Raw genomic sequence first — 12936 nt, 5'->3', positions numbered from 1 at the left:
CGTGCCTCGGGACATTGTTGCCTCACTGCACTGGTGGATGTTGGAGAGCGAGGTGTGAGCGGGGAGTTCCTTTTTGCACGGAACTGCCGTTGGCCCAGTTAGTTACCGATGCCTCCGACGATGGTTGGGGAGCGCACCTGCTCACGCACAGGACACAGGTCTGTGGGACCCCCAGGAGAGGTTGCTTCATATAAATCTGCAGGAGCTGAGGGCAGTCAGGAGAGCCTGCGAGTTTTTCCTGACCCTGCTCTCGGGGAACCTGGTCTCGGTGCTGATGGACAACACAGCTGTTGTGTTCTACATAAACAAGCGGGGTGCCTGTGCATTTCAGCTATGGGAGTTTTGCATCGTGCACAACATCCGCTTGCAAGTGGCTTACTTGCTGGGGTGCACAAATATGCTGGCAGACTCACCTAGCAAGTCCTTCAGAGTCCACGAGTGGTCCCTGAAGGACGAGGTGGTGTCCCAACTCTTCCATCAGTGGGGCTGTCCCCAGGTGGATCTGTTCACCACCGAGGGGAACAGGAAATGCCCTCAATATTTCTGCCTCCTGGGCTTGGGGGTGGGCTCGAAGGGAGATGCCCTGACCTCGCCATGGCCTATGGGGACACTGTATGCATTCCCTCCATTTCCCCTGATCTCCAATGTGCTCACCAGGATTATCCCACTCTCCCTACCTCTAATATCATCAATTCACAGACACTTACCTTCCTCCCCCCCCGCATCCCCCTTCTGTTCTGCAATGTGATTTGTCCTTTTCATATTTGTTCATTTTTTTTAATTGTATCCTTTGGTATATATGGTTGTGACTACTTTCTTCCACTATTTGATCTGAGGAAGTGGGTCTGGCCCACGAAAGCTCATCATCTAATAAACCATCTTGTTAGTCTTTAAAGTGCTACATTGTCCTGCATTTTGCTTCAGGATTAGGCTGTTCAGGTCGCGAGTAATTCTGGTAGCCCCAGTCTGGCCCAGGCAGTTCTGGTATCCCATTCTGCAGGAAATGATGAGGGCCAGGCCGCTTTGCCACCGACCCAGGACCTGATCACGCAGGCCAGCGAAGGGGGCATCCTGTACCACCCTGAAGTCCAGTCCCTGGACTGACAGCTTGGCTTGTCCATGGCTAAAACCCCCCGAGAGGGAGTGCTCGCAAGGGGTGCAGGAGGTTCTCCTGGGCAGTAGGAAACCAACTGCCAGGCTGTCCTACGCGGCTAAGTGGCGACGCTTCTCGGTCTGGACCCCAGAGGGGGGATTTGTCCCTCCCAGGCCCCTGTTCCAATGGTCCTGGACTATTTGTTTGGTTTGCACCAGGGGGTGGGGGGGGGGGCTGTCCACCCCTTGATTCGGGTACATTTGGCGGCTTTCACAGCCTTCCATGAAGGGTGTGGGGGCGGTTCATTATTTCAGACCCCCTGGTTAAGATGCTCTTCAAGGGTTTGGAGAAGTTGTTTCCCCATGTCAGGGCCCCTGTTCCTCAGTAGGATCTTAATTTAGCGTTGAGGAAGCTCATGGTCCCCCATTGAGCCCTTGAGCTCCTGCCCCATTAAGTATCTGTGTTTTAAGGTGGTGTTTCTAGTAGCCATTACGTCAGCTTGGAGGGTATTGGAGCTCCGTGCCCTAACTGTGGAGCCTCCTTACCTGGTTTTTTTTTCGTGATAGGGTGAGATATTGCCCCCACCCAGCGTTTCTCCCGAAGGTGGTGTCAGCCTTTCACATGTCCCAGGACATATACCTTCCAGGTTTTTTTTCCAAACCGCACCGCTCCCCTAAGGAGCAGGCGTTGCATTCCCTAGATGTGAAGCGAGCCTTAGCGTTCTATATAGATAGGACAAAACCATTTAGAAAGTCGTCACAGCTGTTTCTTGCATATGCTGAGCGAATGAAAGGGCTTCCAGTGTCAGCACAGAGGCTGTCAGTGTGGATATCTTTCTGTATTAGAGTGTTATGCCTTGGCGCGAAGGGAACTGCCGCGAGTGTTGGCACACTGCACTAGGGTGCGTGCTTCCTCGGTGGCCTTTGGGGCACGAGTCCTGATCCTTGAGATTTGTAGAGCAGCCACGTGGTCCTTTGTTCATACGTTCACAGAGCACTATACGCTCACCCCACAGGCCTGAGAGGATGCCGCACAGGCGCCGCTGTCCTGGGTTCCGTTCTGTTAAAAAAAAAAAAAAAAAAATTGACATTAGTACAAGCTAGACTGCAGGTTGGCTTGTCGTGATCATGTGTTTGTGTTGTCCATGCTGTTGACTTCAGGTGTTATGTTTCCGTTGTGTTTATTAAAGTTATAGTTCTGGTTATGGTTCTATGTGTGTGTCTCTCTTTCTCGAGAGGTGGCTCTGACCCCACCACCGGTGGGAAGGCTTGGAAGTCACCTCATTTGAATGGACATGAGCAACCACTCAAAGAAGAAAACAGGGTTACTTACCTGTAATTGTTCTTCGAGTTGTATTGTTCGTGTCCATTCGACTACCTCCCTGCGTTGGAGTCTCCGGCAAGAAAGAAGGGCCGGCAGGGATACTTACGCTATAGTGGCGCCACTCCAGGGGGCGACCTGCCGGCGCAACGGATACCACTGGGGAAAAATGCACCGGGAAACCGTGCACGTGGCACGCGCACACCTCATTCGAATGGACATGAGCAACACATCTCGAACAACAGTTACAGTTGTTAATCCTGTTTTCTTCACTTTTTTTTACCAGTCATGATTTTATAGACCTCCGTCATATCCCTCCTTTATCTCCTCTTTCGTAAATTGAAAAGTCCAAGTCTCTCTTCATATAGAACCTGTTCCAAACCCCTAATCATTTTTGTTGCCCTTTTCTGAACCTTTTCCAGTGCCAATATATCTTTTTTGAGATGAGGTGACCACATCTGTATGCAGTATTCACGATGTGGGCATATCATGGTTTTATATAGAGGCATTAAGAAATCTTCTGTCTTATTCTCTATCGCTTTTTTAATGACTCCTAACATTCTATTTGCTTTTTTGACTGCCACTGCACATTGAGTGGATGTGATCCACGATCACTCCAAGTTCTCTCTCGAGTAGTTGTAGCCAAATTAGTCCCTATCATATTGGAATTGGTCCTGCCTAGAGCAGGGGGCTGGACTTGATGACCTTCTGAGGTCTCTTCCAGTTCTATGATATTGTGTATATATAGTTGGGATTATGTTTTCCAATGTGCATTACTTTACATTTGTCAACATTAAATTTCATTTGTCATTTTGTTGCCCAATCAGTTAACTTGGTGAAATCTTTTTGAAGCTCTCCAGTCTGCTTTGGTCTTAACTATCTTGAGCAGTTTGGTATCATCTGCAAATTTTGCCACCTCACTCTTTAACCCTTTCTCTAGATTATTTATAAACAAGTTGAATAGGATAGGTCCCAGGACAGATCCTTGGGGGACCCCACTATATACACACATATAAATTGTATCAAAATGAATTTATCTTCTGTGGATATATGCATTTTTGTGTGTTAATGCAGTAGAATTCTTCAGTTAATAGCAGCATGTTACATAGATTTTTTTTTTGTTGAATGTTGGCTACTTGAATTATTTTAGGTTCACTATAGTCTACATTCTACTTTCCTGAAGATAGGTAAAATTGGACTTTTTTCAGGTTATAGTGTATTTTCTAAATCTGAGGACTCGGATGGTAGCTCAATGCCGCCTTCTGAATTGCACCTTTCCAGCTGAGGTACAGTCTTCTTGCCTGCACATAACAAGATGATTAAAACAATTCTATTATTTTAGTTAATTATCAAAAATTTACATGCCCCAAGAGCACAGAGGAGAAGAATTTTTCAAGATTGGTGAAGGAGATCTGGGGATTCAGATTCTTCGAGTGCTTGCTCATGTCCATTCGGATTAGGTGGTGTACGTGTGCCGCATGCATGGATTCCGGAGCTTTTTTTCCCTTAGCAGTATCCATAGGGCCAGCAGGGAGCCCCCTGGAGTGGCGCCGGTATACTGGTGCATATACCGGTATACCTGCTGGCCCCTCCACACCCTCAGTTGCTTCTTACTGCCCCTGACGGTAGCTGGAGGCATGCTTTCAGGCTGATAGCCTATCTCTTAGCAGCTGTATTTCTTATCTGTTGTATTATAGTTCTAGTTGAAGTTTATCTAGTTAAGTAGTTGTTAAGTACTGTAAATATTTAGTTAGATAGGGGAGCACAGCGGAACCCTCCCTGTGAGGGGAGGGCATGCCAGGGCCCCAGGGCTTTAAACCCTGTGCTTCCTGCTCCAAACCTATGCCCTGCGGAGATCCCCACTCCGACTGCCTAAAGTGTCCGGGTGAGGCCCATCGAGCTGAAAGCTGCTCTATCTGTAAGAGCTTTAAGCCCCGGACCAAAAAGGAGAGGGACTCCTGGCTAAAACTCCTACTAATGGAGTTGGCACTGCAGCCTCAGAGCGAGGAGCGGCCTCACTCTGCCCGCAGCGCACCGTCGGCGGCACCCATGTCGGCCAGGCACCACCCTCAGACGGACAAGGCGCCGAGGCACAGATTGCAGTCCCCGGTGCTGAGGGCCTCCAAGAGCTCGAGGGGATGCTCGGCGGAGAGGAGTGCCCAGAAGGTGCGCCCTAAGGAGGGGCACCTTTCTTCTAAGGCCTCCAAAAAGAGGCGCAGCCCGGACAAGGGCAAGAGCCCGGGGCAGTCCGCGGGGATAGGAGAGGTCAGTTGGCCCTCCACCCCAGAAACCTTTGAGGCGGCCTGGGACCTCATTCAAATGGCCACGGACGAAGGAGAGGGCCTGGTGCCGCAGGAGCGGACCGCGCCGGCATCGGCCTCGAGTGCCCCCCAGCAGGCTATGGCCGGGTCGTGGGACCCTCTGGGCGAAGGGCAGGCCTCGACCCTGCAGAAGCTCTTCCCGGTGCCGGGTAGAGCACCGGCACTGGAGCCAGGTCGAACGCTGGCACCGACCCCGGGCCCCTTCCTGGCAGCACCAGTGGCACCGGGAGTGAGCGCGCTTGTGGCGCCGGGGGCATCGGCACCGGTGCAGGGTCCGGTGCCACAGACGGGCCCTTGGGCGGTGTAGGGCCCCGCACCGTACTATACGCCGACCGCGGTGCCACAGCCGGCGCCCCGCACGGCACCGACGCTGATGCCCCTCCCGGCACCGATCACTGCTCACACCATGGGAGCACCAACCCAGCAGCAGGCCGCGGTACCGCAGCACATGGCGGCACCGGTGGGTTACTTACCGGCCTATCAGATGCAGCTGGGCACGGTACCGCTACAGCAAGGACCTCCACTTATGACCCCACCGGCACCGCGTGCGGTGCACAGAGTCAAGCCATCGGCCATGGCAGCACAGCGAAAGGTGCAGGCTTCATCGGTCCCTCCCTGGTCGGCATCAGAGTACTCTTCGGAGTCTGAGGCTGAATCGGTGGCATCGGCCAGGTCATCATACAAGTCACGACCCTGTCATAGGTCTCGCTCATCGGTCAGATCATTTCACTGGGAAGCAGTGGACCAGCAGCAGTGGCAGGGGCAACCTCAGTGGTCATTCTGGACGCCCTGGGCGTACCACCAGGCCCACGGGCCTCCCCCTACGGTGCCGGTGGTGGGGTTGTCCCGTAGGAGCAGCACCCCATCTGCCACCCCTTTGACAACTCCTCCGCCTGGAGACAGCTCTTCCATGGTGGCAATGCCAAGACCGCCGGTAATCGGTCAAGGGCAGGAGGCTGTGTCCCAGCCGGACTCAGTCTATATGGACATCTCTGCCCAGGGGGAACCAGGGGCACAGCTCGGCGAGGAGGAGGCAGTCCCCTCGAGGGAGTTCTCATCATCTTCGCTGGACGAGGCCCTGGCCGACCCCGCACCCCAGCCCCCGTCAATGGACTCCAGGGCGCACCAGGAGCTGCTCCAAAGGCTGGCGGTCAATCTTGCAGTCCAGCACGAGGAGGTTCACGAGGACCAAGATCCTATGGTGGACATCATAGCGGCAGCGGGCCCTGGCCGAGTGGCGATCCCACTGAATAAAACGGTGGACAAACTGTCCAAAACTCTGTGGCAGACGCCGGCTTCTATTGCGCCGACCCAAAAGGGGGTCAAGAGAAGGTACTACGTTCCCCAGGCAGGGCACGAGCATCTTTTTAACCACCCGGCACCGGGATCCATAGTGGTACAGGCTGCAGGGCAGAAGGAGCGCAAAGAGCCCCTAGGTCCTACACCGAAGGCGAAGGAGCCTAAGAAATTGGACCTGCTTGGCCAGAAGGCCTACGCCACGGGGGGCATCCAGCTACGTATAGCTAACCAGCCACTAATGCTGGGGTGTTATGCTTTTAACACGTGGACATCAATGCAGAAATTTGTCAGCCAGCTTCCCCCTGAATCCCGCCAGGAGTTCGGGGCCCTGACGGAAGAGGGGAGGGCAGTGGCGCGTACCTCTCTCCTGGCAGCCTTGGATGCGGCCAATTTGTCAGCCCGCACTATGGCCATGGGTGGTCATGAGGCGTAGTGCGTGGTTGCAGGTGTCTGGCATCCTGCCCGAGGTGCAGACCACTATTCAGCACCTGCCTTTTGTGGGGCCGCGCTTGTTTTCAGAGCAGACTGATTCCAAGCTTCATAGCTTGGAAGACTCAAGAGCGACATTGAAGTCGCTAGGGATACATACCCCAGCGCCTCAGAGGCGCTCCTTCCAGGCTAGACCCTACCCCATACGGGGGCAAAACAATGATAGGGGCCGCAGGAGGGGCCGTAACAATAGCTGTCCTGACATCTTTAGAGGCAGGCGTAGGGGCCCTCGGTCAGACTCCGAGAGAGGCTCAGGACCATCACCTGGTCACCAAACTAAGCCCTCATTTTGAAGGTACGCCAGAGAGCAGAGTACCAGTCGCACCTACCTGTCCACTCTTTGGGGACCGTCTTTCCCTCTTTTACCAGAATGGATAAAGATCACGTCAGACCGTTGGGTCCTGGACCTGGTAAAGCAGGGATATACTATCCCCTTCCTTTCCTGCCCTGCCTCCCACCCTCCCTCCCCTTCCCTTTTCAGGGACCCTTCTCACAAGACACTCCTTCGGCAGGTGGTGTCCAACCTGTTGACGCTAGGGGCCATAGAGTGCCCACCAGACGTGAAAGGAAAGGGTTTCTACTCCCGCTATTTCCTAGTACCCAAGGCAAAAGGGGGCATGCGTCCCATATTAGACCTCCGAAACCTGAACACCTTTATAAGGAAAGCAAAGTTCAGGATGGTGATGCTAGCTTGCATCATCCCATCACTCAAAAAGGGGGACTGGTACGCTGCTCTTGATTTGAAGGATGCGTACTTCCATATTTCAATTTTTCCAAGTCACAGAAAATTTCTAAGGTTCACGGTGGGACAGGACCACTTCCAGTTTATGGTCCTCCCATTTGGACTGTGTACAGCCCCGAGAGTCTTTACCAAATGTATGACGGTGGTAGCCGCGTCTCTGCGGCGGCACAGGGTCCAAGTGTTTCCATATCTGGACGATTGGCTCATAAGGGGTCAAATCTCGAGAACAGGTATTGGATCATGTCTCATGGGCCAGGGCTTTGTTCGAGAGCCTCGGCCTCCTCATAAACGATGCCAAATCCTTGCTAGATCCCACGCAAGTCATAGACTTTGTGGTGGCCCATCTAGACTCGCCTTTGGGCAAGGCGTCTGTACCGAGAAACAGATTCATGGCTATTCACTTGCTAATAGTGGGGCTGCAGGAGTTCCCAACTATGACAGCGAGGACCTGTATGAGGCTCCTAGGCCAAATGGCAGCGTGCACTTACATGGTCCAACACGCCAGGCTGCGTGTGCGCCCATTGCAGGGGTGGCTCAGGGTAGTGCACAACCCCTTGAGGTCGCCGCTAGATGCAGTAGTGACTATCCCTCAGGACATTCTTCGTTCACTGGACTGGTGGAAGGACGAGGGCACGGTGTGTGTGGGGGTCCGATTCACCAAACCGTCCCCGTCAGTGCAGCTGGTCACGGACGCTTCGGACGTGGGATGGGGCGCTCACCTCGGCAACCTCAGAACGCAAGGTACGTGGTCAACAGAGGAGGTTCACCTCTATATAAATATCAAGGAACTGCGGGCAGTCAGGTTGGCCTGCAGGGCGTTCCTTCCCCACCTACAGAACAGAGTGGTGGCAGTGTTGACAGACAACACTATGGCCATGTTTTATATCAACAAGCAGGGTGGGGCCCGGAAGCCCTCGATCTATGGGAACTGTGTATAGCCCACGGTATTTACCTGGAGGCATCTCACCTCCCGGGAACCAGGAACGGGCTAGCAGACAGGCTCAGCCGCTCGATCCAGGCACACAAGTGGGTGCTAAGGTGGGATGTACTTCACGGGGTCTTCCAAAGGTGGGGGTCTCCCCGCCTGGACCTGTTTGCCACTCTGAGCAACACCAAGTGCAGGGAATACTGTTCGTACATGGGACATGGTCTGGGCTCTTGGGGCGATGCACTGCAGATCAGCTGGCCCAGGGGCCTACTCTATGCCTTCCCCCCCCGTTCCCTCTGATCCACGACACACTCCTCAGAGTGCTGAGGTTCAGGGCCCAGATCATCCTGATAGCGCCAGTGTGGCCTCGGCAGTACTGGTTCACCACCCTGCTGGATCTGACTGTGGAGGGGCCCGCTCAGGCTACCCCTCGTGCCGGATCTAATCACTCAGCTGCGAGGCCGGGGTAGCACTCCACCTGAGCCTACCATCTCTGCACCTAGCAGCGTGGCTCCTCAGTGGCTCTCAGTGATGGAGCAGGCTTGCTCTAGAGCAATCCATGAGGTCCTCCTAGAAAGCAGAAAGCCGTCTACTAGGGCCCTTTAGGAGGCTAAGTGGAAGAGGTTTACCTCGTGGCTGGAGGGCAAGATGCTCGCTCCGGGTGAAGGGGCAGTCCCGACTGTTTTGGAATACCTTCTCCACCTGCGAAAACAGGGCCTGGCCACAGCCTCCATAAGGGTACATCTGGGGGCCATAGCGGCTTTCCACGCCGGGGGGGGGGGGCGGTCAAAGGTCTATCTTTGCCAATCCCTTGGTTAAAAGATTTCTGAAGGCAATTGACAGAATGATGCCATACGAGAGACCTCCGGTCCCGACTTGGGACCTTAACCTGGTCCTGACTGCCCTTATGAAGCCTCCGTTCAAGCCTCTGGCTTCATGCTATTTGAAGCACCTGTCCTATAAGGTAGCTTTCCTCGTGGCCATCACCTCGGCCAGGAGGGTGTCAGAGCTTAAGGCTCTCCCCTCAGAACCACCCTACACGGTGTTTTTTAAAGATAAGGTGAGGTTGCGTCCACACCCGGGGTTTCTTCCCAAGGTTGTCTCGCACTTCCATATGTCCCAGGATATTTACCTGCCAGTGTTTTACCCCAAGCCACACACGTCGCCCAGGGAACATGCTTTGCATGCCTGGATGTTAGGAGGGCGTTGGCTTTTTATATAGATAGGACACGAGAGTTCCGTAAGTCAACTCAATTGTTTATTTCAGTGGCGGAAAGAATGTGTGGGCAGCCAGTCTCGGCGCAGCGTATATCCTCGTGGATTACTTCCTGCATTCGGCTGTGTTACGAGGGTGTGGGCAGATCGCTGCGCATAACAGCACGTTCCACGAGAGCCCAGGCAACATCGGCGGCGTTCCTGGCCTGCGTGCTGATCCTGGAAATCTGCAGGGCAGCAACCTGGTCATCGGTGCACACCTTTGCAGAGCATTATGCAATTACGCAACTGGCCAGGGAGGATGCTGCCGTCGGGAGGGCAGTTCTGTGCTCTGCAGAATGATAATGGAGTAGTTAGTCACCTTCCGACCCCGCCTCCAGAGGGGGGACACGGCTAGGGACTCACCTAATCAGAATGGACATGAGCAAGCACTCGAAGAAGAGGAGGTTACTTACCTTGTAACTGTAGTTCTTCGAAATGTGTTGCTCATGTCCATTCTGCATCCCACCCACCTCCCTGTGTTGGAAGGAGCCGGCAAGAAGGAACTGAGGGTGTGGAGGGGCCAGCAGGGGTATATATGCACCGGTATATATGCCACTCCAGGGGGCTCCCTGCTGGCCCTATGGATACTGCTAAGGGAAAAAAAGCTCCGGAATCTGTGCACGCGGCGTGCGTACACCACCTAATCAGAATGGACATGAGCAACACATCTCGAAGAACTACAGTTACAAGGTAGGTAACCTCTTTTGTTTGTTCAGACCAGCAGTACTAGTGTCCTTAAAAAAGAATAATAGAGAGAGAGAAGGGAAATTTAAAAAAAAAAAGTGGGTTGTGTCCATGAAAGCTCATGATACCATCTACATGTTTTGTTAGTCTTTAAAGTGTTACCAGACTATTTGTTGTTCTTTAAGTTTTTCCTGTCATAGACTAATTCGGCTACCCCTCTGAAGCTTAAAATAAGTTAGCCATGATTCAGTTAGGGATATTAAATTTCGTTTAATCAACTAATCGAGCGATTTTCCATCAACTAGTTGATAAGTGGGGGAGCTGCTGCAGGGTTAGCTCCCGGCCCCAGGAGCTAACCCCACTGCGTCTCTGCCTTTTAAATCTATTAAGAGCCAGCAAGCTCTTAATACATTTAAAAAGCACAGATGCAGTGTCTGAGATTGGGCACCAGCCAGGAATCAGCTGATTCCTGGCTCATGCCTGGTCCCTGCTACCCCCTGTCCCCCGTAGGCGGTGCTGGTGGGAACTGGCTTTTAAGGTGGCCAATTTCTGATAGAGGCAGGGTGGGGGACTAGTCGAGGGACTAGTTGACTATATGATAAGCTTTTTCTTATCAGGTAGTTGACTAGTCGCTTACAACTCTAGATTCATTGCTTGTCTTTTTTGTAGTTGTGTAGCTGTGTGATGAAAGCTCACATATACATAGTCCTCTGGCTTCAGTTTTGAAAAATATCAGAGAAGTTCTTTGTTAATAGTTTCTTTGAAAACTTTCGTGTCAGAATGAGATACTGGTGGAAGAGATGGAATATAGGTGGAATGATTGCAGTTGTGACTATAGGTGTCAGATGCTAAGAATGTAGCAATGCCTACCACTTTGAGTGGTAATTTCAGTTCCTCATGAGCATCGGTCCTTTAGTCCTCATGCATATTGCACGAATCACAACCTGCCAGTATTGGTGTTCTCAATACAATTATTTTAGGAAGGTGAGTAGGGCCTGCTCATTTTTCCCCTAAGGTTTGGACTCCAAACCTTTCATGTGATATAGAGATTCACTGACAAACTAGTTTCTGTTTTCAACACAAGACATCATAGTGGATCATAAAATTAATATAATTTACTTCTTTTCTTGTATGCTTTGATCAGTGGTTAATAGTTTTTATTTACAATGTTATAATTTAACTTCAGAATTAATAGCCCTTTCAAATAAAAAGGGAAGTTCTTCTTTGAGTGCTGTCCTTGTGGGTGCTCCACTGTAGGTGTTGGGTCATCCCAGCGCTGCAGATGGGAGTTTTCAGTTGGGATGTTAAGTAGCTATTAATTTGGTAGTCGAGTAGTCGATTGAATTTCCATTGACTAGTTAATAAGCACTTTCGCATTCCGCCTTTGAAATGTATGAGAGCCCCAGCGGGCCCCAGAGTCCCGCACTAGCCCCAGGCTCCATGCTGCGCTTTCTCTTTGAAATTCATAAGCGCCTTCACTGTGGACTCTTGTACATGTCAAAGCTGGCCTGCCATGTGATCCCAGGCTCCAAGCGGCATTTCAAAGCGGCAGCACCACACGGCACCTGGGTTCAGCTGGGGAATCCCCAGATGATCCCAGGCTCCACGCAGTGCTGCTGCTTTGAAATGCCTTGAGGAGCCTGACGCCAGGCTCCCTGCAGCATTCAAAGTGGCAGCGCTGCATGGAGCAGCTGATCCTGGGCTCTGTGCGGCACTGCTGCTTTTAAGTATCCCCCTCTTCTCTCCTCCCTTGCTCCATCTATCTCAGAGGCAGCAAGGGGGGGAGCGACTAGTCAACTATCCTGTCGACTATCAGATAAGGATTTGCTTCATTCATGCCTTAGCACCTTGCGCACACTGCTCAACCCTCCTCTATTCCTTTGTTACAGTCCTCGGTCACAAACAGAGTTCCTTTCCTCAGCCTCAGGGCCCATCTAGTCATGAAACACAGTTTAACTTAGTGTTGGATTTTCTCTCAGCAGTTTATTTAATTCTCTGTTCTATCCTCCTTCATTTAAAAAAAAAGAGAGAGGGGGGGGAGACCAAAAAAGAAAAAGGACTTATTTCCCTCAACTTCCCTCCAAGAAACATGAAGATAAGAGGAAAAGAAGAACTACGAAATCTGGGCTCTCCAGGGTTTTAAAAACTGCAACATGATACAAACCCATGCCTGTGTTGGACAGGCACTTGTCCTGCAGCCGCTGCCTGGGCGACATTCAGATTCCCCAGAAATGCACTCATTGTTGCAGCCTCACTGCCAGAGCCAGGAGGAACAGAGAGCTTAGGCTCCGGATGCTGCTTTCACATGTCACTCCAGCCCTCGGAGCCTTGAGCTGGTAAGACCCCGGCCCATCCCCAGTCTGAGAGGTCATCCAGGAAACAGGCTGGCTCCCTGTTTGCCCAGCTAGATCCCTGCCAGCCATGCCTTTTCCCAGAGTTAGTAAGGGAGACAGACCCGGCATCTCTGATACCGCGTTGAGGTGTCTCTCTACAGGCACAGATTCTAAATCCCACCATAAGCTGCAGCCAGTAGCACCCACATGGGCACCAGCAAAGGCACCGGCACCTGCCAAAGCACTGGCACTATCATCGCTGATTACAGCACTGATGCCACAACCCTGGCACTGATGGACAAGACCAGTGCAGCAAAACCTCACGCACTGAAGAGATCTGACCACAGCACTCCAGCACTGGTCAGGTGGTAATCATATGAACAGGTCAGCACCATGCTCACTGCTGTTCAATATTGATGGTTAGTCTGAGCCCCCATCCCTGCCCTCCCCAGATCTCCTGCACTCTTGGT

At 52.3% G+C, this 12936-nt stretch overlaps 1 protein-coding gene across 5 annotated transcripts in view; it reads left to right on the top strand.

Moving 5' to 3' along the window:
* USP47 (ubiquitin specific peptidase 47) overlaps positions 1-12936 on the top strand; it is a 172948-nt gene that overhangs the window by 149296 nt on the left and 10716 nt on the right. The gene's annotated exons all lie outside the window — the stretch shown is intronic.

The sequence above is a fragment of the Pelodiscus sinensis genome, chromosome 4, assembly GCF_049634645.1.
Source record: "Pelodiscus sinensis isolate JC-2024 chromosome 4, ASM4963464v1, whole genome shotgun sequence".
NCBI classification, from domain to species: Eukaryota; Metazoa; Chordata; order Testudines; family Trionychidae; genus Pelodiscus; species Pelodiscus sinensis.
This window is presented reverse-complemented; position numbering and strand designations above follow the sequence as displayed.